At 42.6% G+C, this 24,596-nt stretch overlaps 1 protein-coding gene across 1 annotated transcript in view; it reads right to left on the bottom strand.

Moving 5' to 3' along the window:
• Positions 1-23,265, bottom strand: part of LOC128699674 (15-hydroxyprostaglandin dehydrogenase [NAD(+)]) — a 281,913-nt gene extending 258,648 nt beyond the window's left edge. The window contains exon 1 of the mRNA XM_053792426.2: positions 23,222-23,265. The gene's annotated coding sequence lies outside the window, so the exon portion shown is untranslated. The remainder of the gene's footprint in view (positions 1-23,221) is intronic.
• Positions 23,266-24,596: the final 1,331 nt, after the last annotated feature.

Here is a 24,596-nt window from a genome sequence, read left to right as displayed (position 1 = left end):
AATCAACGAGAGAGACGCAAGAATCATCACCAGGGAGGAAGACACTCTTTACCCAAGGATCTCGGAACCATCACTTATCTGTATATCTAAAAATTTCATTACTCGATCATTACTCATTCATATACGATATATATATATATATATATATATATATATATATATATATATATATATATATATATATATATATATATATATATATAAATAATGTCGTGCCGAATAGGCAGAACTTGCGATCTTGGCTTAAATACCAACGTTCATCTTGCCATATAAGACAAGTGAAAATTTGTGTATGCAATAATTTTGCGAAAATCATTCTGAACCTAACGAAAAATATATATTTCACTGTGTTTGTTTAATATTAAATTATTGTAAACAAATCTAAAATATGTTTAGTTGGGTTAGGCTAAAATAAATTGTTCTTGTTATAATAAGGTTAGGTAAGTTTTTTAAGATTCTTTCGGTGCAAAATTAAAATTTTTTACATAAACATTAATGAAAAAAATGCATCTTTAAACGTATAAGAGAAACTTTTAGAAAGGACTTAATTTTAAATAAGTTCTTGCTAATTGACCAGTTTTACATATCCGGCACGACACACACACACACACATATATATATATATATATATATATATATATATATATATATATATATATATATATATATATATATATATATATATATATATATATATATATATTTTATTATTATCACACTGGCCGATTCCCACCAAGGCAGGGTGGCCTGAAAAAGAAAAACTTTCACCATCATTCACTCCATCACTGTCTTGCCAGAAGGGTGCTTTACACTACAGTTTTTAAACTGCAACATTAACACCCCTCCTTCAGAGTGCAGGCACTGTACTTCCCATCTCCAGGACTCAAGTCCGGCCTGCCGGTTTCCCTGAATCCCTTCATAAATGTTACTTTGCTCACACTCCAACAGCACGTCAAGTATTAGAACCATTTGTCTTCATTCACTCCTATCAAACACGCTCACTCATGCCTGCTGGAAGTCCAAGCCCTTAGCACACAAAACCTCCTTTGCCCCCTCCCTCCAACCTTTCCTAGGCCGACCCCTACCCCGCCTTCCTTCCACTACAGACTGATACACTCGAAGTCATTCTGTTTTGCTCCATTCTCACTACATGTCTGAACCACCTCAATAACTCTTCCTCAGCCCTCTGGACAACAGTTTTGGTAATCCCGCACCTCCTCCTAACTTCCAAACTACGAATTCTCTGCATTATATTCACACCACACATTGCTCTCAGACATGACATCTCCACTGCCTCCAGCCTTCTCCTCGCTGCAACATTCATCACCCATGCTTCACACCCATATAAGAGCGTTGGTAAAACTATACTCTCATACATTCCCCTCTTTGCCTCCAAGGACAAAGTTCTTTGTCTCCACAGACTCCTAAGTGCACCGCTCACCCTTTTCCCCTCATCAATTCTATGATTCACCTCATCTTTCATAGACCCATCCGCTGACACGTCCACTCCCAAATATCTGAATACATTCACCTCCTCCATACTCTCTCCCTCCAATCTGATATCTAATCTTTCATCACCTAATCTTTTTATCTTCATAACCTTACTCTTTCCTGGATTCACTTTTAATTTTCTTCTTTTGCATACCCTACCATATTCATCCACCAATCTCTGCAACTTCTCTTCAGAATCTCCCAAGAGCACAGTGTCATCAGCAAAGAGCAACTGTGACAACTCCCACTTTATGTGTGATTCTTTATCTTTTAACTCCACGCCTCTTGCCAAGACCCTCGCATTTACTTCTCTTACAGCCCCATCTATAAATACATTGAACAACCACGGTGACATCACACACCCTTGTCTAAGGCCTTCTTTTACTGGGAAATAATCTCCCTCTTTCCTACATACTCTAACTTCACCCTCACTATCCTCGTAAAAACTCTTCACTGCTTTCAGTAACCTACCTCCTACACCAAACACCTGCAACATCTGCCCCCCTATCCACCCTCTCATACGCCTTTTCCAAATCCATAAATGCCACAAAAACCTCTTTAGCCTTATGTAAATACTGTTCACATGTATGTTTCACTGTAAACACCTGGTCCACACACCCCCTACCTTTACTAAAGCCTCCTTGTTCATCTGCTATCCTATTCTCCGTCTTACTCTTAATTCTTTCAATAATAACTCTACCATACACTTTACCAGGTATACTCAACAGACTTATTCCCCTACAATTTTTGCACTCTCTTTTGTCCCCTTTGGCTGTATACAAAGGAACTATGCATGCTCTCTGCCAATCCCTAGGTACCTTACCCTCTTCCATACATTTATTAAATAATTGCACCAACCTCTCCAAAACTATATCCCCACCTGCTTTTAACATTTCTATCAATCATTTCCATCAATCCCTGCTGCCTTACTCCCTTTCATTTTACCTACTGCCTCACGAACTTCCCCCACACTCACAACTGGCTCTTCCTCACTCCTAGAAGATGTTATTCCTCCTTGCCCTATACACGAAATCACTGCATCCCTATCTTCATCAACATTTAACAAATCCTCAAAATATTCCCTCCATCTTCCCAACACCTCTAACTCTCCATTTAATAACTCTCCTCTCCTATTTGTAACTGACAAATCCATTTGTTCTCTAGGCTTCCTTAACTTGTTAATCTCACTCCAAAACTTTTTCTTATTTTCAACAAAATTTGTTGATAACATCTCACCCACTCTCTTACTTGCTCTCTTTTTACATTGCTTCACCACTCTCTTAACCTCTCTCTTTTTCTCCACATACTCTTCCCTCCTTGCATCACTTCCACTTTGTAAAAACTTCTCATATGCTAACTTTTTCTCCATTACTACTCTCTCTACATCATCATTCCACCAATCGCTCCTCTTCCCTCCCGCACCCACTTTCCTCTAACCACAAACTTCTGCTGAACACTAATGCTACATTTTTAAACCTACCCAATACCTCTTCGACCCCATTGCCTATGCTCTCATTAGCCCATCTATCCTCCAACAGCTGTTTATATCTTACCCTAACTGCCTCCTCTTTTAGTTTATAAACTTTCACCTCTCTCTTCCCAGATGCTTCTATTCTCCTTGTATCCCATCTACCTTTTACTCTCAGTGAAGCTACAACTAAAAAGTGATCTGATATATCTGTGGCCCCTCTATAAACATGTACATCCTGAAGTCTACTCAACAGTCTTATCTACCAATACATAATCCAACAAACTACTGTCATTTCGCCCTACATGATATCTTGTATACTTATTTATCCTTTTTTTCTTAAAATATGTATTACCTATAACTAAGCCCCTTTCTATACTAAGTTCAATCAAAGGGCTCCCATTATCATTTACACCTGGCACCCCAAACTTACCTACCACACCCTCTCTAAAAGTTTCTCCTACTTTAGCATTCAGGTCCCCTACCACAATTACTCTCTCACTTGATTCAAAGGTTCCTATATATTCACTTAACATCTCTCAAAATCTCTCTCTCTCTATATTCCTCTCTTCTCCAGGTGCATACACGCTTATTATGACCCACTTTTCGCATCCAACCTTTACTTTAATCCACATAATTCTTGAATTTACACATTCATATTCTCTTTTCTCCTTCCATAACTGATCCTTCAACATTACTGCTACCCCTTCCTTAGCTCGAACTCTCTCAGATACTCCAGATTTAATCCCATATATATATATATATATATATATATATATATATATATATATATATATATATATATATATATATATATATATATATATATATATATATATATATATATATATATATATGTGTGTGTGTGTGCGTGTGCGTGTGTGTGTGTGTGTGTGTGTGTGTGTGTGTGTGTGTGTGTGTGTGTGTGTGTGTGTGTGTGTGTGTGTGCGCGTGTGCGTGTGTGTGTGTGTGTGCGTGTAATGCGCAAAACAACTGTGAAATAGTGAAATTACAAGCGCTTTCGTGACTACTCACATTGTCAAGGAACTATGAAAGTAATACATCAAAGAAGGCAATTTAAGGGCTTAGACTACACCTCACAGTCAACCCCCACAACAAACACCTGACACGCGACAATACCGGACTCATAAGAAAAGAGGAACACTGCAGTAGGTCCGCTGGTCCAACTAGACAGGTCCTCACGACATCCCACTAACAAAATATTCTACCCAAGAAATAAGGTTTATTTGTCCAATGTATTAAACTCAACCAAATTTTATTAATTATAAACGAGTCTAATTTATATAAACCTAAGGAAATATTCATATTTTCAAAACTACTTTTTATGAAACAAGATTCAATTATATTCCTGTCGACCATGGACTTGCTTGATACAACTTTCTTAACTTTTTGAAAATCAATTGGATGGTTAAAATCTCTCCCATGAATAAATAGAGCATTGGAATCTTGTCCAGTTCTAATGCTATATTTATGTTGTTTTAATCTTATTTCGAGATTTTTACCAGTTTGACCGTAATAAACTTTATCGCAAATTTTACAAGGAATCTTATAGACACATCCATCAGCATTTTGGGGGGAATTCTTTATCAAAAGTTTTTTTACTGTATCAAGATTTTTGAATACAACTTTAATATTAAAAGTCTTAAGAAGAGAAGGCATATCAACCAAGTTTTCATGGTAAGGGAGAACCAACATATTTTTAGTTGAATAAGGCTGGTTGTCCCTTTTTGGATTGTAAAAAGTATTTTTAGCAACTTTAAAAGATTTATCAATTACATTTCTTGGGTATTTTAAATCATTACCTATTTCATAAATTTTGGATATTTCCTCATCTATGAACTCAGGACTACAAATTCGTAAAGCTCTCAAAAACATTGATGAGAAAACAGACAGTTTGACTCTATCTGTCAACTAAAAATATGTTGGTTCTCCCTTACCATGAAAACTTGGTTGATATGCCTTCTCTTAAGACTTTTAATATTAAAGTTGTATTCAAAAATCTTGATACAGTAAAAAAACTTTTGATAAAGAATTCCCCCCAAAATGCTGATGGATGTGTCTATAAGATTCCTTGTAAAATTTGCGATAAAGTTTATTACGGTCAAACTGGTAAAAATCTCGAAATAAGATTAAAACAACATAAATATAGCATTAGAACTGGACAAGATTCCAATGCTCTATTTATTCATGTAAGAGATTTTAACCATCCAATTGATTTTCAAAAAGTTGAGAAAGTAGTATCAAGCAAGTCCATGGTCGACAGGAATATAATTGAATCTTGTTTCATAAAAAGCAGTTTTGACAATAATATGAATATTTCCTTTGGTTTATATAAATTAGATCCATTTATAATTAATAGAATTTGGGAAGAATTTAATAATACACTGGATAAATAATTTTTAAATTTTCTTAGGTAGAATAGTTTGTGGGCGAGTTGTGCAAAGGACCTATCCAAGTTGGCTCGCCGCGCGTCAGGTGTTTAACCGTTGTGGGATCTGATAGTGAGGTGCTGGCCAGACCCCTTATATAGCTTCCTTGGATGCTTTACTTTCATAGTTCCTTGATAATGTGAGTAGTCACGAAAGCGCTTGGAATTTCTCTATTCTTTCAGAGTGGTTGTTTTGCATATTCTGAAATCACCTGTTTACTGTGATCTTATTGCATATATATATATAATATATGTGTGTGTGTGTGTGTGTGTGTGTGTGTGTGTGTGTGTGTGTGTGTGTGTGTGTGTGTATGTGTGTGTGTGTGTGTGTGTGTGTGCGCATGTACGCGCGAAACAACCACTGTTTAAAAATAGTGAACTTCCAAGCGCTTTCATTATTTCTCACATTATCAACGACCTGTAAAAATAAGAGTGGTAGAAGGCTTATAAGGCTGAGATATTACCACACATACAATACACCCGTCCCAATATGATGCTGGTGGGAGAGTAAAGGATCTGCCACACACAGCTTAAATACTTCCCAAATTTTATTACTTTTAAATGACTAATTTGTATAACCCTGAGCTGCTATTCATATTAAAAATCAGTACTATTTTTGTTGTGAAACTTGATACAGTTACATTTCTCTCAACCATGGTATTGCTTTATTCAGCTTTCTTGGCCTTTTGAAAATCAATGGGGTGGTTAAAATCTTATACATAAATAAACAGAGCATTAAACTGTCTTCCAGGATTCTGTTTTTGAGGTCATCCAGATTAGTGGCTAATGATGGTACAAAAACACTCTCTTTGACGTATCCTCATACTAAAAAGTCATCTGCGCATCATGGTTGCAGAGATACAGCAATTTCCAATCGGGTCCATCTTTTTGAAACACCCTGTACTATGCCACCTCGAAGCTTTATAAAGTGGAGGCCCAGTCAGTAACCCTCGCCCCCCCCCAACAAATAATACAACACTTAGTTTTGCAAATAAACAGGATCTATAGCCATCAACCAACAAAATATCTTTCATCACTGGACACTTCACTGGACGCTTTCACAGAGACCTACACAGACGATCACTTTGACAAGATATGGATCTCAGAGTACAACTTATTCAGATGCGACAGAAAGAACAGGCAACAAGACTGGGGGATGAATGGTTTGAAAAACCGACCAGTTGAAGATTGAGACACTTATGCAACATATGGGAATCTTTATTCAGGAAACGTTTCGCCACACAGTGGCTTCATCAGTCCAATAGAAAGTAGAAAGGCGCAAGGAGAGGAGGAGTTTGAGGTAATCAGTCCCTCAGCCTGGAGTCGATGTGTTCAGTCCATCAATCTACAAGATTGATGGACTGATGAAGCCACTGTGTGACGAAACGTTTCCTGAATAAAGATTCCCATATGTTGCATAAGTGTCTCAATCTTCAAGACTAGGGGAGGGGGGAGGTTGTCCTGTATAATAGAGCTGCTCTGTTAAATCTCTGCAACAAATCCCTTTAAGCCAGCAAATAGTGGAGTCAACAAGACTGGAAAATAGTATACTTGATCTTATTTTCACTATTATCACAACATAATCGAAGTACAGAGTTGTATGCACAGGGCTCCTAACCAGCAAAATAAGATCGGTTATGTGGGTGACTTCACCAAATTCAACTTCAACAACAGAAACATCCAGTGTGATCAAATTAACCATATCCTAAATGAAATATACTGGGAAGATATCCTGGGAAGAGATCCAAGCCTTTGTCTAGAAAGAATTAACTTTGTGGCACTTGAGGTATGCTCAAGGCACATTTCCTTAAGAAATAGAGGACATAACATTAACTAGAGAGATTCTCCCTCTACAGGCATAGCCAAGAAATCACAGAGCTGTTCAAAGGAGCCAGTCTATCAGAAATGAAGAAGGAGGCACTAACCAACGAAATATAAAATATTGAATTTAAGCTTAGGGAATCATACAGGAGCCAAGAAACCCAGAAAGAACTTAAATCAATAAATTAAATTTAAAGGAACCCAAAATATTTCTTTTATGTCAAATCTAGAGCAAAAACTACATCCAGTAATGGACCCCTGGTTAAACTAAATGGAGCATACACAGATGACAGCAAAGAATGAGTGAAATACAGAAGTCCCAGTATGACTCAATGTTATTGAGGCTTTAATCACATTAAGAGCTGAAATTCGGTAAATTCAAGAATTTCTGATATAACCTTAACACTACAGGACTTTGAAAAAAAAAACAATAAATTACATATTACTGCACTCTACCAGCAGGCCCAGACTCGTGAAACTCTGTGTTCATCAAGAACTGCAAGAAACCCTTTTTCATGCCTTAAATATTAAATGGAAAGGGAGCATAAACAAGGGGGTCATCCCATACTCCCTAAAATCAACTGATATAGCCCCACTGTACAAAAGTGGCAGTAAAGCAATTGCAGAGTTACAGACTGATAGCAGTACTGTCCCGCTTCATAAAAATATTGGAATGGGTTCTAAGAAGCAAGGTTGCCAACCACCTGACCACCAAACAATTGCCCAACCCAGGGCAGCATGAGGTTCGAGGAGGTTGCTCCTGCCTTTCACAACTATGGACCACTATGGCATAGTCTTGGATGGAATGGAAGACAAAAATGCAGATATGTTATACACAGACTCTGCGATAGCCTTCGACAAGTGCAACCATGGTGCAATAGCACATAAAGTGCATGATAAAGGAATATCAGGAAAACTGGGTACATGGATCTATAACTTCCTAACAAATAGAACACAAAGAGTAATAGTAAACAGAGTTAAGTCAAAAGCTGACAATACCAGGATTTGCATGACAGTCATCCATTGAGGGCACTGTAAATCCCCAAGCGAACATTAACCAAGTCTTCAAATGGGTCTCAAAAACAAAATAAGAAGTTTAACGAAGATAAATTTCAATTACTCCACTATGGAAAACTCGAGGGAATACTTAATCGAAGCATAAATAAATCCAACCAAACAATAAAGCGAAAAAAACGTGAAGGACCTGGAAGTGATAATGTCAGAGAATCTCAGTTGGAAGATCACAACAATGTCTCAACCACATCTACTAGGAAAATGATTAAGGGATCCGTCAAAACTAGGGATGCAAAGCCAGTGAAGATTCTCTTCAAATCATTTATTCTCTCTCTAGGCTGGAGTACTGCTGTAAACTAACGAACCATTTCAAGGCAAGCGAAATCGCAAGTCTGGAGAATATACAAAGAACATTAACGGCATGTCTAAGTACAACAACGCACTTCAATTACTGGAAACGATTAAAGTCCTTAGACCTGTACTCTTATGTACAGGCAAGAAAGATACATTATTATATACACTTGGAAAATCCTAGAAGGACTAGTTCCAAATCTGAACACAAGTATCACGCCCTGTGAAAGCAAAATACTCGGCAGGCCGTGCAACATCCCCCCAATAAAAACAGGGGTGTCATGAGTACACTATGAGACAACACAACAATTGACAGTGGCCCAAGATTGTTCAACTGCCTGCCAGCATACATAAGGAGAGATTATCTAATTAGCCGTCTTGCATTGGCTACTATGCTCTCGGGCTGAGTGCTGTGCAGAAGCTCCAGGTTTCACCTTTGTGCAACTTCCTATTTTCTCCAAGATGGCGGCCAGTTGCTGCAGAAGGAATAACACTGTGTTGACTTGGTCAAGGGGGCAATTTACCCGACGAATGCCTCTGTTTTACTGCCAGAGATCGTCCGGGACACGTTCTGCATTAACAACGATGAGCTATATGGGATTCCTCTTAATGGATCTTCAAGGATTTTCATCAAGTTCTGCACAGTGGCAGCTTATGAGAGGACAGTGACTCGATATCAGGAGAAATGCATCACCGTATCATCTGGGCTGGAGGTGTGCCTGTGGAATGCCTCCAAATACTACACCTGGGTGAGAAATCGAAACGATCCTTTCGAAGTGGATGATGTGGACATTCGTGAGGCATTTCGACACTATGGTGAGGTGCATGCTGTGACATTGGGACGTTGGACAGAAGGAATATACACGGGGCTTCCTGCAGGTTCTTACACTGTTAAGATGACATTTCGAAGACCCATTCCATCGTATGTAGCCCTAGAGGTTTTTAGGACACAGGTGTTCGTGACTTATGAGGGACAATGTAAGACGTGTCGTTTGTGTGGTGCTTTTGACCACATGGCAGCCGGGTGTGGTAAGGTAGCAGCCCCGCGATCATCAGAAATGCCAGTGGTTACGGAGTCTTTGGTGGCTTCTTCGTCTGCTCCTGTGAATGCGGAAGGCACTGGAAGATGGGTGGACGAAGTGGATGGTGTGGAGGAGAGTTGTGTGATGCTACTAGAAGTTTTGGACTCTCCCACACAGGAAGAATCTGGTATTGGGCTGGAGCCTGTGGGGGTGGGGGAGGCAGGTGAACTACAGGACTTATTGGAACCCCTGCAGGAGATGATTAAGTCTTTCCTGGAAGTGCCAGGGAAGGAGATCCCCTCTGTAAGTGGGGGACTTATGATGGTTGAGAAGGACCTGCATGGGCAGGTCCCAGGGCCTCTGGGGTCAGGGCCTGGCTTGTTGCAGTTGCATCAGGTGGAGGATGAGGTGTACAGAGTGTGAATGCTGGAGTGGAGATAGAGGGTGCATCTAGGAAGAGAGCTGGAGGCTCGGATGACGAGGTCATTACTCCCGTCCAGTGTTCTGGTAAGAAGACATGGGTGGGTGTGACTAAGAAAGGGCAGGGTAGTGCATAGGGTAGGGGTCCAGGGGGGACAAGAGTGCACAGAAGAATTCAGGAGCAACAAAAACTGTAGTAGACAGGTCACAGAGGCATAGAGGAAAGCCCCCTTTTCTCCACATTTGTCTGTCAATGTGAATGGCCTTAGGGCTGAAGGTTGGAGGATGTCTTGCGGCGTTTTGATATTGACCTGTGTTTTATTCAAGAGCACAATTTTAAGTGTGGCAGAGAGTTGAGGCTGAAAGGTTTTAGGATATATGCTGGTAGTTCAGGGAAATTAAAGGGTGGGGTTGCAGTGGCAGTGAGGGATTCCAGCCCATTTCAAGTGCTCGTGTGGGAAGAGGAGGGAGGGGAGGGTGGAGGGGCTTTGGGGGGTGGTTAGGATGTGTTTTCTGGGGATTTATATTCCAGCAGATAGTAAAAGATGGGTAAAGGTGGATTTTGTACAGGAGGTTTTGCTTTTTCACTTGAGGGGTTTCCCTATGGTTTCTATAGTAGGTGGTGACTGGAATTGTGTAATTAGACATAAGGATGTGGAGCCGAGAGGGGCAGGGTGTGTGCTTGGGGTGTTGAGGGATTTGTTGAGGGAGGTGGGGGTTTACGGCATAGTCAGGGCAGTTGGGTGGAGAGTGGAGCACACGTTTGTGCGGCAGGGTTAGATCGCATTTATATAAATCATGGGATCACATTGGAATGTGTGCTGAAGGTAGACTTTGGTTTTTCGGACCATCGTGCAGTTTTTGCAGACATGGCATGGGATGGTATGGTTCGCCGGGATACAGGTTACTGGAATTTCAATGTGAGGTTACTTCAGGGGGAGGAGGAGGGATTGTCATTCAGGGACTGGTGGAGGCACCTCTGGGATGCGTGCACCCAGGAGGAGGATGTATTGGGATGGTGGGAGAAGTGTGCTATTTTGCAGAGGTTCAGGGAAAGGCAGCAGAGGACCACGATTATGGGATTAGAGGCACGTAAAGGGGTGGGGGATATAGGGTGGGGCAAGTACTAAGTACCAATGATAGAATGAGTAACTATGCGGATTTTTGGTTTAAGGAGAATTTAAAGCAGGGGGAGGGTGGAGGAAGGGAGGGGGAGATTATAGGGGAAGGAATTCTGGGAGTTTTAGGGGAGGAGGAGAGAGCGGCACTAGGGGGTAGGATCAGTGAGCAGGAGGTGGGGGAGGCGGTAATGAGCTTGAGTAGGGGAAAGGCACCAGGGATTGATGGGATCACTAATGATTTCTTTATTGCAAATTGGGACAGTATAAAGGAATGTCTGGTCTCTTTGCTTAGCTGTATGAAGGAAGGGGGAGTGCTGGGTGAGACGTAGGGTATGGTGGTAGTTATTTTGGTTCATAACGGAGGGGGGGAGGACCTTGGGTGCCTATAGGGCGATCTCCCTCATGTGTTCTGATTATAAGCTTTTTGTGAAGGTATTAGGTAATCGCATGAAGGTGATTGGCCTTGTTCTACATAGAGAACAGTATGGGGTACCAGGATGAAGTATGAGTGAAGGGCATGGGCGAATTAGAGATTTTGTGGAAAGCAGACAGGGAGGGATGTCTTGGGGATCAATTGGAGGCAGGCGTATTTTACAAAGACAAGGATTTGGGGACAAGATTGTATGGTGGGTGAATACTTTGTATATGTCTGTGTGGATCAGAGTACAGGTTAATGGTAAGTTGGGGTTGCCAGTGCAGTTGGGGAGGAGTTTGCGACAGGGTTGTCCCTTGTCCAAAATCCTCTTTGCATGCATGCAAGACCCCTTTTATAGGCTTATTGAGGAAGGAGTGTGGGAACGGGGAGGGGAGGGTCTGGGCAGATCTGGGATTGTAGGGTATGTGGATGACACCACAGTTTTTGTGGGAGGGGAGATTGGATTGGGGGACGTGGGATGTATAATAGAGATCTTTGGCAGGGTTACTGGGATGAGGGTTAATGGAGCAAAGTCTAAGTTAATGGAAATAGGTACGTGGGTGGGGGGAAGGTTTGGGGAAAGAGTATGGGTGGAATGTTGTGGACAGAATTAAGATCTGTGAGGTTGTGTACATGGTGGATGCTGGGGAGGTGCAGACAAACTCAGGGGAGGTCGTGAGTAGAGCATTGGGGAGGGTGCGTGGGTGGAGGGCCGGGGATCTAACATTGCAGCATCAGGTGGTGGTGGTAAACACACTTGTGTATAGTAAAGTGTGGGGAGTAGTAGAGGTCTGTCCACTGAGGTCATGCGATATTCAGGATCTGGAGAGGTTTTTTTTGAGGTATGTATGGGGTTATGGGCGGCCATTGCTAAGGAAGGTGGGGGTGATGACAGGGGTGCGGCAGGGTGGGCTGGGTCTCATACCTTTAGATACACACACGAAGGCAGTGTATGTGAAGCAGCTGTACCTGAGGGTGGGAGGGGAGAGTGGTATAAGGGTGGGAGTAGTGATGGAGGATGTGAGGAAATGGTGGAAGAGGAAGGTGTTATTGGTGTGTGAAGATATGGTATGTAATTTGTTAACAATCCAGGATGCAAAGAAAGTAAGGGTAAGTACGCTTGGGAAGATAAGTAGGCAGGGTGAGGTGATTCAGGGAGCAGATACATACCCGATGTACGATTGGAGGAGCATTTGGGAAGACTTTCGAAGGATTAGATTAAAGCCGAAGGTTCGGGAACTGGTATATAGGTTCTTGCTGGGAATTCTTGCTTAAAGATCTGTGCTATATATTACGGGTTATGTAGGTGTGGGGAATTGTCTGCGTTGTGGGGAGGAGGAGACGGCTTTCCATGCTGTATATTTTTGTGAAAATTTGGGGGTTGTAAAGACAGTTAGCGAGGGTTATAGGTATAGTGGCGGGGGGGAGGTAACATTTCGACTTTGAGGGCTTTGCATTTTGATGTGAGTGGGGTAACCAAGGACGTTCGGCGGGCAGTGATGTATGTGGTGGCAGATTTTTTTGTATGCCTCTTGGGGTATGTGGGAGGTGGGGGGTGATTGTAGGGCGTGGTGCTTGCAGTTAATGCCTACCATATGGTTTACAGGAATAGGCTACTATACGGGAGGGTGTGGGTAAATAGTTTTCATTGGGGTTATCGTAATCTGACGGTAGGTGTTCTGTTAGGGTTGGGAGTAGGGTAGTTTTGGGATTAGTGGAGTTTGGAATGTGGAATAAGTGTATGTGGTAGTGGAGAATATGGATGTGCAGTTGTTAAGCATGAGGGGGAGGTATAGTGGGGAGTGGGCAGGAGACATGGTTAAGAGATGGGGGATTTTACTTTAGACTTCAGGTATGGGCTAGAGTATAAAATGAAAGAGTTTGTGGTTAATATAGGCAGTATCGAGTCAGGGGTTGGCAAGGGGAGGGGCTTTCTGAAGTGTCAGGGGCCAAGATGGTTTTTAATGCTTGATGTAGTACGGCTCTGCATATGTACTACTATGTGTCTCACGAAATCGTAATGACACGATTGCAAACAAACCATACCACGGGCCGGGATAGAACCCGCGATCAGAGTCTCAAAACTCCAGACCGTCGCGTTAGCCACTGATCCAGTGGCTAACGCCACAGTCTGGAGTTTTGAGACTCTGATCGCGGGTTCTATCCCCACCCGTGGTAGGGTTTGTTTATTACTGTGTGTTATGTACGGTTTCAGGAGTTTTGTTCCTGTATGGGACTGTATTTTACAATTGTTATATGCTGTTTAGGTAGGGTGTGCCATGGTCTTCCTGTGAGGTTAGACACTTCATTAGGTGTTGGGTTTTTTTTTATGTGGCGAGTGAAACATGTCCTGGGCACGGTATTCACAGGAGACCTTTATTCGATGCTTAAAAGATAGGGAAGTAAGACGAACGCTCAATATTCCAACTTTGGTTTGTGCTTATTGGTCCAAAGGAAATCTTTCATAACCAATATATATTTTGTTTGGGTGAATCCCGTCGCCAGAAACCTAACTATTACAAGGTTACGGGATATGTTCATATAATGTACTTAATACTCAATTTGTATTATTTGTATATTCTTTTACGTTTTACAAAAATAGATATTTCTTTGTTTGGTTCTTAATGTTCTTGTGGGTGTTTTTGTAATTTTTGTACCACACTTATGACTGTGTATTTTATGTGGTGGTATTGTAAGTCAAGTGGGATTTATAGCCTTTAATTTTGTATTATGATTTACGAACTTGGTGTATCATTGTAGAATTTTACATATTATGTTCATTAGTGATGTGGAAATTATTTAATTTCCGAAGCTATAGTGTCTAATAAGTGTTTAATGTGCTGATTTGGGTCAAAATGTATTTGCATTTTTAATGAAATCAGCTGGGTTCCCGCTGCGCCTGTGCAGGGGGGTGGGGGGTCGAGCTGGGGGGGCTGGTGGCGGGAGTGTTTTGAATGGGTGAGGAGGCTGAGAAAACCGGGAATGAGGAAACTGGCGTTCACGGCGGCCTAAGGATCAATATAGGCCTCAATTCATAATAGGAAGTGTCGTGACTGTCCCTAGTGAAGAGTGAGGGAAGGTGATTTACGGGACCACCGTAAAGGGGTGGTAAAATTAGTGAATAATGTTCGACAGGGTGGCAGGTGCACAGCCATGGTGTGTGTCCAGGGGAAATACCCGTGTGTTAATCCTCGCTCATCGGCCTCAGATCTTAATGGAGTGACCTCTAATGTGTATAATAGTTATGAGACGTTAAATCATCTTGTGAATGGTAATGTAATCAGTGATAATAACATTGAGTTAAGAGAATGCGGGATGTGAAATAGATCGCCCTGCTCCGAGTGAACGTGTGACTCTCGTACGGAGGATAATGAAGCTTTATGGAATCACGACTTCTAAACCGGGACAAACCGATGGATACCTCATCCTGCCGGAATAAGAACCGTGTCGGTGTAGCAGGACATCGAAATGAGATGGGGAATGGAGGAAATAAGGAGTATCAATCACCCACAGTTAAGTAACCTTTCTAGTTATAGCAGACTGATGCTGGCCAGTTAGGTATGTTGTAATTGGATAGGTTATGAGTGATCCAGCTACATCAAGTGACCACCAGAGAATATCTGGTAAGTGGTGGGATTATGTACAAATGTTTTTCCCTGATGGATGTATCCATGTGTATCCTACCCCCCCCCCCCCTTCATTCAGCTAAACTAATATAATCTATACAGTCCACAATTAATTAGTAGCGCCGTGCTTGAGGGTGCTACCCAATTTATACTGGTCACGGATAGATGTGGATAAGATTGTGAGGGTTGAGGGGCCACCTGTAGTGACCAGAGGTGGTTTAAGTTTTCTCACATGTCTACACGGGGTGACTACGATAAACAATATGGTTGTCTCCCAATGAGATTACTTGTATGTATATAATGTTGAGGTACATACAGATAAGCACCCTATAAAATTTTCCACATCTGCCCGCTGGTCCTTCCTGAACCGGATGCAATCGGTAAAAAATTAATTGAATTAATTACTTAATTAAGTGACTGATTGAAGGAAGTGGGTATAGGGTACACAAATTTAATCGGTCGTGTGGTGGAGGATAATTAGCCCAATTAATTACCAGCACATGGGTGGCTAGGATTTATACAAGAGTAAAGTGCAAGAATTACTCTCACAAGGTGTCTACTTAAGTTGTATAATGGGTGATTATTAATTCCCTAACCATGGCTGGGTCTGAGGAAGTTAGTGCGGCTGGCAAGTCCATGGATGCCAAAGCAAAGAAAGAGTCACTACAAGCTTGGAAGGGTCATGTTACTAAATCATACAACAAGTGTATGGAGTTAATCAGACAAGAAACGGTAAACCCTGATGAATTAAAGCAACACCTAGATGCCTTAGGAAATAGACACGAGTCATATAGATTGTGGTTTAAAGACTGTGAAAAAGAGCTCCTAGAGAATTGTGCAGATGATGCTGAAAGGGAGCGCCTGCTGGATCAACATTATGAAGTGGAGGACAACATTGTGTCCTGCAAAACTAAGGCTTTGGAGAAGGTAAAGGGTGTAAACAATGTTGTTGGTCAACCTAGTAAGGAAAGTCAGAGGCATCTACCAAAACTCCCAGAATTATGTATGCCTGTGTTTAATCCGGGAGAACACTGGGAGGAGTTTTGGTCTATCTTTAAAGCAGTCGTACATGATAGGAGTGATCTTGCAAGTGTTACCAAATTATGCTATTTAAAGGGACAAGTAAAGGGAGATGCGCATGTTCTCATACAAGCATTCCCAAATGTAGATGACTCCTATAGTGAGGCAGTTGACTTGTTGGAGGTCACTTACGGTAACTTGGAGCAAAGTAGGCTGGATCTAGTAGCTAATTTGGCTAGTTTGAAGACTCCAGATCACAACCGCAACAGCTTACAGCAATTTAGGATCAAATTAGAAAGCACTCTTAAGACCTTGAGTAATAAATATGATCTGGAGGGAGCAGAGTGGTTGTTGAGTGCCTTGATTCAGAATAAATTGAACCACAAGACCGTAGAGTGGTTATCTAACAGATATCACAAGGGTTACTTCGGGTTGGAAGAAATAAGAGTGGGACTGCAAGAGCTAATTGTCCAACTGCAGACCAGCCAACCCATTACCTCTAGGAATACCACGTCTACAGACCCCAGTGCACCTGTCAAGTTCCACAAAGGGAAACCTTATCCTAGTATCAATAATCCTAAGTCACCTACTACACGGGGTTACGTAGGCACGTATCAAGTGACAGGGGCCAGTAATAGTGGTTCTCCACATCCAAGCAAGAGGAGGAAGTACCACAATAAGGGTAGCCCAGTTGATAAGAGGTCAGGCAAAGAAAGGAGAGATTGTATCTTCTGCAACGGTACTCATTTCTCTAAGAACTGTAATGCCTATAATTCATGGGATGTTAAAGTGGAAAGATTGGAAGAGCTTGCTAGATGTATCAGGTGTCTAGGAAATCATAATGTAAGGGATTGCCGTGCTAACTTGCACTATTGTTATCAGTGTAACAAGGGAAGACACCACATAGCTATGTGTAAGGGCAGATCTAATCGTAATGATGGTAACAATAGTACTGATAGTGATAATAACCCGGACACAACAGTAGCCAACGTAAAGATTGCAGCTAACGTCGGTAATGATGGCCTAGCTGAGGTAGCTTTGCCTGTGTTGGATGTGGTGATTAATGATAAACGGCGTAAATCCAAAACTAACAGCATTACTGGATCAGGGATCACAACGTACCTTCATAAAACGTAACTGCCTTAATGGGATGAAGGTACAAATGGGAGATCCTGCTATACTTAAGCTATCTGGCTTTCTCTCGAATAAGAAGGCCCAGTCATACGACACTGTTTATGTAACTGTCAGGCTGGGCAATGAGAGAAAACGTATTAATGCCGTAATTGTGGATAGGCTCCCAGAGAAAATATCTACAATAGGGCTTGGTAACGCTACTGAAAGGCTTTCAAGTAAGGTAAATTTGGCACCTTCTGGTATAAATAATGATTCTGTGGGGCCAATAGATATTTTGATAGGTAGTGACCATTATGCCAACTTTGTAAAGGGTATGACAAAGAAATGCGGAGTCACCCTTCTAAGGACCGCAGGAGGTCACGTGATGTATGGCAGGCTTCCTCGTACTGATAATGAATGACTGGAGGAAGCCATAAATACAGTTACGGTGTGTCTTACTCATGAAGTATCACCCCAGTATAAATATACTTCAATAGAGGATGAAGTTGAACCTGTGTATAAATTATGGGAATTGGACAGCATAGGGATCAATGTAAATGAAGAAAGTCCAGATGATTCCTTTACTCAAGAACAATACCAGAAGGATGTTAAATTTGAATCTGGACAATACTGGGTGAGACTTCCATGGAAGCTGAACCATCCAGACCTACCAACTAATTACCGGATGGCGTATGGACAATTAAAGGCTCAGCTCCACGAATTGAGCAAGACACCAGAACTGTTGACAGATTACGATGATATAATTAATGAGCAGTTAAATAATAAATTCATAGAGGAGGTACCTCCCGAGCAAGCCCAGATTTATGGTCACTATTTGCCACACCACGGAGTGAAGAAGGATTCTAAGACCACTCCTCTGAGGATTGTGTTTAATTGTAGTGCCAGGAGTAATAAAAGTGTACCTAGTTTGAATGACTGATGACAGGTCCGTCGTTGACGGAAAAACTGGGAGACATACTATTAAACTTCAGGGTTAAGAATTATGCCTTTACGGCGGACATAAGTAAAGCTTTCCTGAGAGTGGGTCTGCAGGAGGCTGACCGGGATTGCACTAGGTTCTTATGGCCCGAGAATCCTAGTGACCCACTTAGTCCCCTGAAGACTTTTCGCTTCAGGAGTGTATTGTTTGGTGCTACCTCCAGTCCGTTCCTACTCCAGGCAACGATAAATGCACACCTTAAGCGTACGGGTGTTCCACTGAGTGGAGTAATGGGTAAACAATTTTATGTGGACAATTTCCTGGGGGTGACATCTACTGAAGAGGAACTAATGAGCATATACGCAGGGGCTAATGAAATAATGCAAGGTGCAAATATGCCCCTGAGGGAATGGAACAGTAATTCGTCCAGTTTAAGGGTTCAAATAAATAAAGACAACCCTGGAGTTGAAGTGTCCAAATATAGTAATGTGCTGGGACTGACTTGGGACACAGAGGGAGACTTGTTATCGTTAAAGTCTAATAACTACAGCATGCCCAATAAATTAACCAAGAGAGTCTTACTTGCGGAAGTTTCAAAATGCTTCGATCCACTAGGCTTAGTGTCCCCACTTACCATAAGAGGAAAATTGTTGATACAAGAAGCATGGAAGCTTAAGTGTGCTTGGGATGAAACCCTACCTGAGGAATTTGTTGAAAGGTGAGAAGAACTAATAGGTGAATATGTAAAATTACCAATGTTGGAGTTCCCACGTAATGTGGCCAGTCAAGATGGAGAAAATGTACTCCACATTTTTTGCGATGCTTCGAAATTAGCATATGGAGCAGTCGCTTACCTTCAATGTAATAGTGCCATTTCTCTTGTTATGTCTAAGGCTAAGGTGGCTCCAATCAAATCACGCACCTTACCTCAGTTGGAATTAACGGCCATTTATGTAGGTGTCAAATTAGCCAATTATATAAGAAATAAATTGCGAGAGATAAATATCAGCGACACCGTAATTTGGTCTGATAACGAGGTATCCTTACAATGGATTCGTAATGGTAACAGTAAGATTGTGTATGTACAAAACAGAGTCGCTGAAATCAATCAAATGCAGGAGAAATATAACAGTTTGGGTCAGCATATGTTACCCTTTAATCACATTCCTGGTGACGAGAATCCAGCTGACTTCTTGTCTCGAGGCTTGACTTATGAAAAATTTGTGAGTGCTTTATCGTGGTTTAAAGGGCCAAGTTGGCTGGTGGACAAAATTAACTGGCCGGTGCAAAAGGCACATATTGCTCCTGTCGAAATTACGGTGAGCACCGCTCCGGTCAGTAGTCCCTCCTTAGCCATTGATATGAATAGGTATTCTTCCTTACCTAAGCTGATTAGTGTGACAAGGTTAGTGTTTAAATTTATAAGTAAGATGAATATCTCACAATTTTCCCCATCCCCTGAAATACTGGCTGCAGAGGGTACAAGAAGAAACCTACAGGGATGAGATTAAATTCATGATGGACGGAAAAATTGTGAAAGGCTCAATAATAGAAAAGCTGGGGCTGTATTTAGAGGATGATGTAATTAGGTGCAGAGGCAGGTTACAAAATGCTGAATTGGGGGAATATGCTAAGCACCCTATCTTGCTGCCCAAAACTCATCACCTGACAACCTTGATTGTCTTTAATGCCCATAATAACGTGATGCACGGTGGGGTACAGGATACCTTAAACTGTATTCGGGAAACCTTCTGGATTCCACAAGGACGGCAAAGTGTAAAAAGGGTTATCAAGTCGTGTGTAATATGTCGCCGGGTGGATGCCAGAACCTACATGTACCCAGGTCCTCCACCATTGCCCAAGGAACGCGTGCAGTTGGTAAAACCATTTGATGTGACCGGAGTGGACTATAGTGGGCCAATCATTTTAACAGGTACTTCAGATGGTGTCCCCTTGAAGGTGTATGTATGTCTATTTACTTGTACAGCTACTAGGGCTGTTTATCTAGAAGTGGCTCAGGACTTGTCTGCAGAACAGTTCATACAGCTGTTCCGGAAATTTGCAGCTAGAGGATCCTGTCCAAGATTGATGATCTCAGATAATGCCACCAATTTTGTAGCGGGTGCTCAACACTTGATGAAATTAAATAAGAGTGATGATGTACAGTCTTTGTTGACCCAGCGAGGGTGTGTCTGGAAATTTATTACTCCCAGAGCCCCTTGGCAGGGAGGACTGTACAAAAGAATGATAGGTACAGTGAAAAGATGTCTTCGTAAGGTGCTACACAGGAAGAGAATTGATTTGGAGGAATTCCGTGCAGTGTTGGTGGAGGCAGAGAATCGGGTGAACAATCGCCCTCTGTCATACATGAGCGACACTCCTGACGCGGAGATACTGACTCCCTCTCACCTAATATGTGGACAAAGGTTAGAAGCTGCACCTATCTATAGAGATAATCCCGAGGGAAGTGATGAGGATTACAATAACGTGACTGTGTTGAGTGACAAGTTCAAGATGTTAAATAAGGTAATTATTCATTGGTCTGATGTGTGGCGTAAAGAATATCTTCTTACACTACGTGAACACTTTTATGGTGCGCCAGAGGCAGTAAACCGACAGAACATTCAACCAGGTGACATTGTGTTAATTGATACTGAACATCAAACATTGTGGCCTCTGGGCAAGGTAGTTACATTATACCCAGATGCACAAGGTGTTGTCAGAAACGTCAAAGTGTTGTGTCGTGGTCAGGAAAGTTTGCGTACCATTAATAAATTAATTCCCTTAGAATTAAATGGTGTTCAATCCAGTGCAGATGGAAATCTAAGGGAAAGTGACACGAGTGATATTGAAGACACTGACCGGGTAATGCAAGAAGAAACTGTAGTAAGACCCACTAGGAAAACAGCAGCGCAATCTAGAGAGGGCTGGAATCGTCTCCTGGAGGAAGACGCAATTTAAGTCGTCTAACAACGACTTCCGCCCGGCCGCAGTGTGGAAATTATTTAATTTCCAAATCTATAGTGTCTAATAAGTGTTTAATGTGCTGATTTGGGTCAAAATGTATTTGCATTTTTAATGAAATCAGCTGGGTTCCCGCTGCGCCTGCGCAGATGTGCAGGGGGGTGGGGGTCGAGCTGGGGGGGCTGGTGGCGGGAGTGTTTTGAATGGGTGAGGAGGCTGAGAAAACCGGGAATGAGGAAACTGGCGTTCACGGCGGCCTAAGGATCAATATAGGCCTCAATTCATAATAGGAAGTGTTGTGACTGTCCCTAGTGAAGAGTGAGGGAACGTGATTTACGGGACCACCGTAAAGGGGTGGTAAAATTAGTGAATAATGTTCGACCGGGTGGCAGGTGCACGGCCATGGTGTGTGTCCAGGGGAAATACCCGTGTGTTAATCCTCGCTCATCGGCCTCAGATCTTAATGGAGTGACCTCTAATGTGTATAATAGTTATGAGACGTTAAATCATCTTGTGAATGGTAATGTAATCAGTGATAATAACATTGAGTTAAGAGAATGCGGGATGTGAAATAGATCGCCCTGCTCTGAGTGAACGTGTGACTCTCGTACGGAGGATAATGAAGCTTTATGGAATCACGACTTCTAAACCGGGACAAACCGATGGATACCTCATCCTGCCGGAATAAGAACCGTGTCGGTGTAGCAGGACATCGAAATGAGATGGGGAATGGAGGAAATAAGGAGTATCAATCACCCACAGTTAAGTAACCTTTCTAGTTATAGCAGACTGATGCTGGCCAGTTAGGTATGTTGTAATTGGATAGGTTATGAGTGATCCAGCTACATCAAGTGACCACCAGAGAACATCTGGTAAGTGGTGGGATTATGTACAAATGTTTTTCCCTGATGGATGTATCCATGTGTATCCTACCCCCCCCCCTTCATTCAGCTAAACTAATATAATCTATACAGTCCACAATTAATTAGTAGCGCCGTGCTTGAGGGTGCTACCCAATTTATACTGGTCTCGGATAGATGTGGATAAGATTGTGAGGGTCGAGGGGCCACCTGTAGTGACCAGAAGTGGTTTAAGTTTTCTCACATGTCTACACGGGGTGACTACGATAAACAATATGGTTGTCTCCCAATGAGATTACTTGTATGTATATAATGTTGAGGTACATACAGATAAGCACCCTATAAAATTTTCCACAAGTGATGTGAGTTTTCATACTTTTGACGAGTATTGTATATATGTGTTAGGTTAACGAAAATTTTTATTGTGCAATCCTTTTTGTACTTTGTATTACTCCGATAGGGGGGGGGGTTGGCTGGGGTAGGGGGGAGTTTAGTTGGAAGGGCGTTATGGAATTAAACATAATATATTACCTTGTTTTGGTATCTAAGATGTTCAAGTCAAGGTTTTTTTTATCAGATTTTATCTTAGAGAATTGTTCATTGTTATTTTCGTTTTTTTTTTTTTTTGGTGTTATTTCATGCTATGTATTGTCAGGTTTCTACAGTATGTGTTTCAGTTCTCTCCTTAAGTTGGTTATAGTTTGTGTGTTCCTTTTAGATACCTTTTTATAATTGTATGTGAATCGTATGTATACGTTTCTTTTAATAAAATAAAATAAAAAAAAATTAGCTGTCTTCAAGAGGGAGCTGGACAGGCACCTAAACCTAGTATTTGACCACTAGGTTTGTGCTTCGGAATTTGCTTTGAGTGCTGCCAGCAGTATCAGACTATTTAATCAGGCCCTGATCCAGCACTAGGCCTGGTCATGGACCGGGTTGGGGGGACGTTGACCCCCGGAGCATTCTCCAGGTATACAGCTAATGAAAAAACTGAAAATTACTCAAGAAGCTTAAATACGCACTAACATAAATCAATGGTACATTAAGAATATGTAAGTTATCATCCTACAGTTAAGTACTATAAAGAAAACTAGCAGAGTACAAAACAGTGGGAGTATATACTTACAAATAATGAGGAGAGAGGGAGAACCAAGTCGAGGTGCGACAGTGCACGAGAGGCGACACAACCACTCACCACTGTTGCCAGACTAACACTGACGTGAAACTTCTCAGATGCCCACTACTCAGCTGTGTTGTTTGGTGGGTACCACGATTCGGAGGCAGGAGGTATGTGGGTAGGGCGGGGGGAGGAGGTACGTGGGTTGGGCGTGGGGAGGAGGTATGTGGGTATGGCGGGGGGAGGAGGTATGTGGGTAGTGCGGGGGGAGGAGGTATGTGGGAAGGGCGGGGGGAGGAGGTATGTGGGTAGTGCGGGGGGAGAAGGTATGTGGGTAGGGCGGGAGGAGGTATGTGGGTAGGGCGGGGGGAGAAGGTATGTGGGTATGGCGGGGGGAGGAGGTATGTGGGTAGTGCGGGGGGAGGAGGTATGTGGGAAGGGCGGGGGGGAGGAGGTATGTGGGTAGGGCGTGGGGAGGAGGTATGTGGGTAGGGCGTGGGGAGGAGGTATGTGGGTATGGCGGGGGGAGGAGGTATGTAGGTAGCGCGGAGGGATGAGGTATGTGGGTAGGACGGAGGTATGTGGGTACGGCGGAGGTATGTGGGTAGGGTGGAGGGTGGAGGTATGTGGGTAGGGTGGAGGGTGGTGGTATGTGGGTAGGGCAGAGGGAGGAGGTATGTGGGTAGGGTGGAGGAATGGGGGTAAGGCAGAGGGAGGAGGTATGTGGGTAGGGCGGAGGGAGGAGGTATGTATTTAGGGTGGAGTGAGGAGGTATGTGGGTAGGGCGGAGGGAGGAGGTATGTGGTAGGGTGGAGGGTGGAGGTATGTGGTAGGGTGGAGGGTGGAGGTATGTGGTAGGGTGGAGGGAGGAGGTATGTGGTAGGGTGGAGGGAGGAGGTATGTGGTAGGGTGGAGGGTGGAGGTATGTGGGTAGGGCAGAGGGAGGAGGTATGTAGGTAGGGCGGAGGGAGGAGGTATGTGGGTAGGACGGAGGGAGGAGGTATGTGTTTAGGGTGGAGTGAGGAGGTATGTGGGTAGGGCGGAGGGAGGAGGTATGTAGGTAGGGCGGAGGGAGGAGGTATGTGGGTAGGGCAGAGGGAGGAGGTATGTAGGTAGGGCGGAGGGAGGAGGTATGTGGGTAGGGCGGGGGGAGGAGGTATGTGGGTAGGGAGGGCGTAGAAAATGAGGTAACAGGGTTGGAGGAAGGTTTTACCTGTTACCTGTTTTGTGAGTTCTCCTGTGGACTGGGCTGGACCAGGCCTCTCTGTTGATTTCCTGGTCAACCAAGCTATTGCTATTGGAGGCCCTCCGACCAACATATCCGTCATGGCATGATTGACTGGCACACAGTGAAGGTAGTTTTGTCTTAAGATAAGATAAGATA

The sequence above is a fragment of the Cherax quadricarinatus genome, chromosome 67 (genome assembly GCF_038502225.1).
Source record: "Cherax quadricarinatus isolate ZL_2023a chromosome 67, ASM3850222v1, whole genome shotgun sequence".
Taxonomy (NCBI): Eukaryota; Metazoa; Arthropoda; class Malacostraca; order Decapoda; family Parastacidae; genus Cherax; species Cherax quadricarinatus.
Note: the sequence above shows the minus strand (reverse complement) of the source record. Positions and strands in the feature narration are given on the sequence as shown.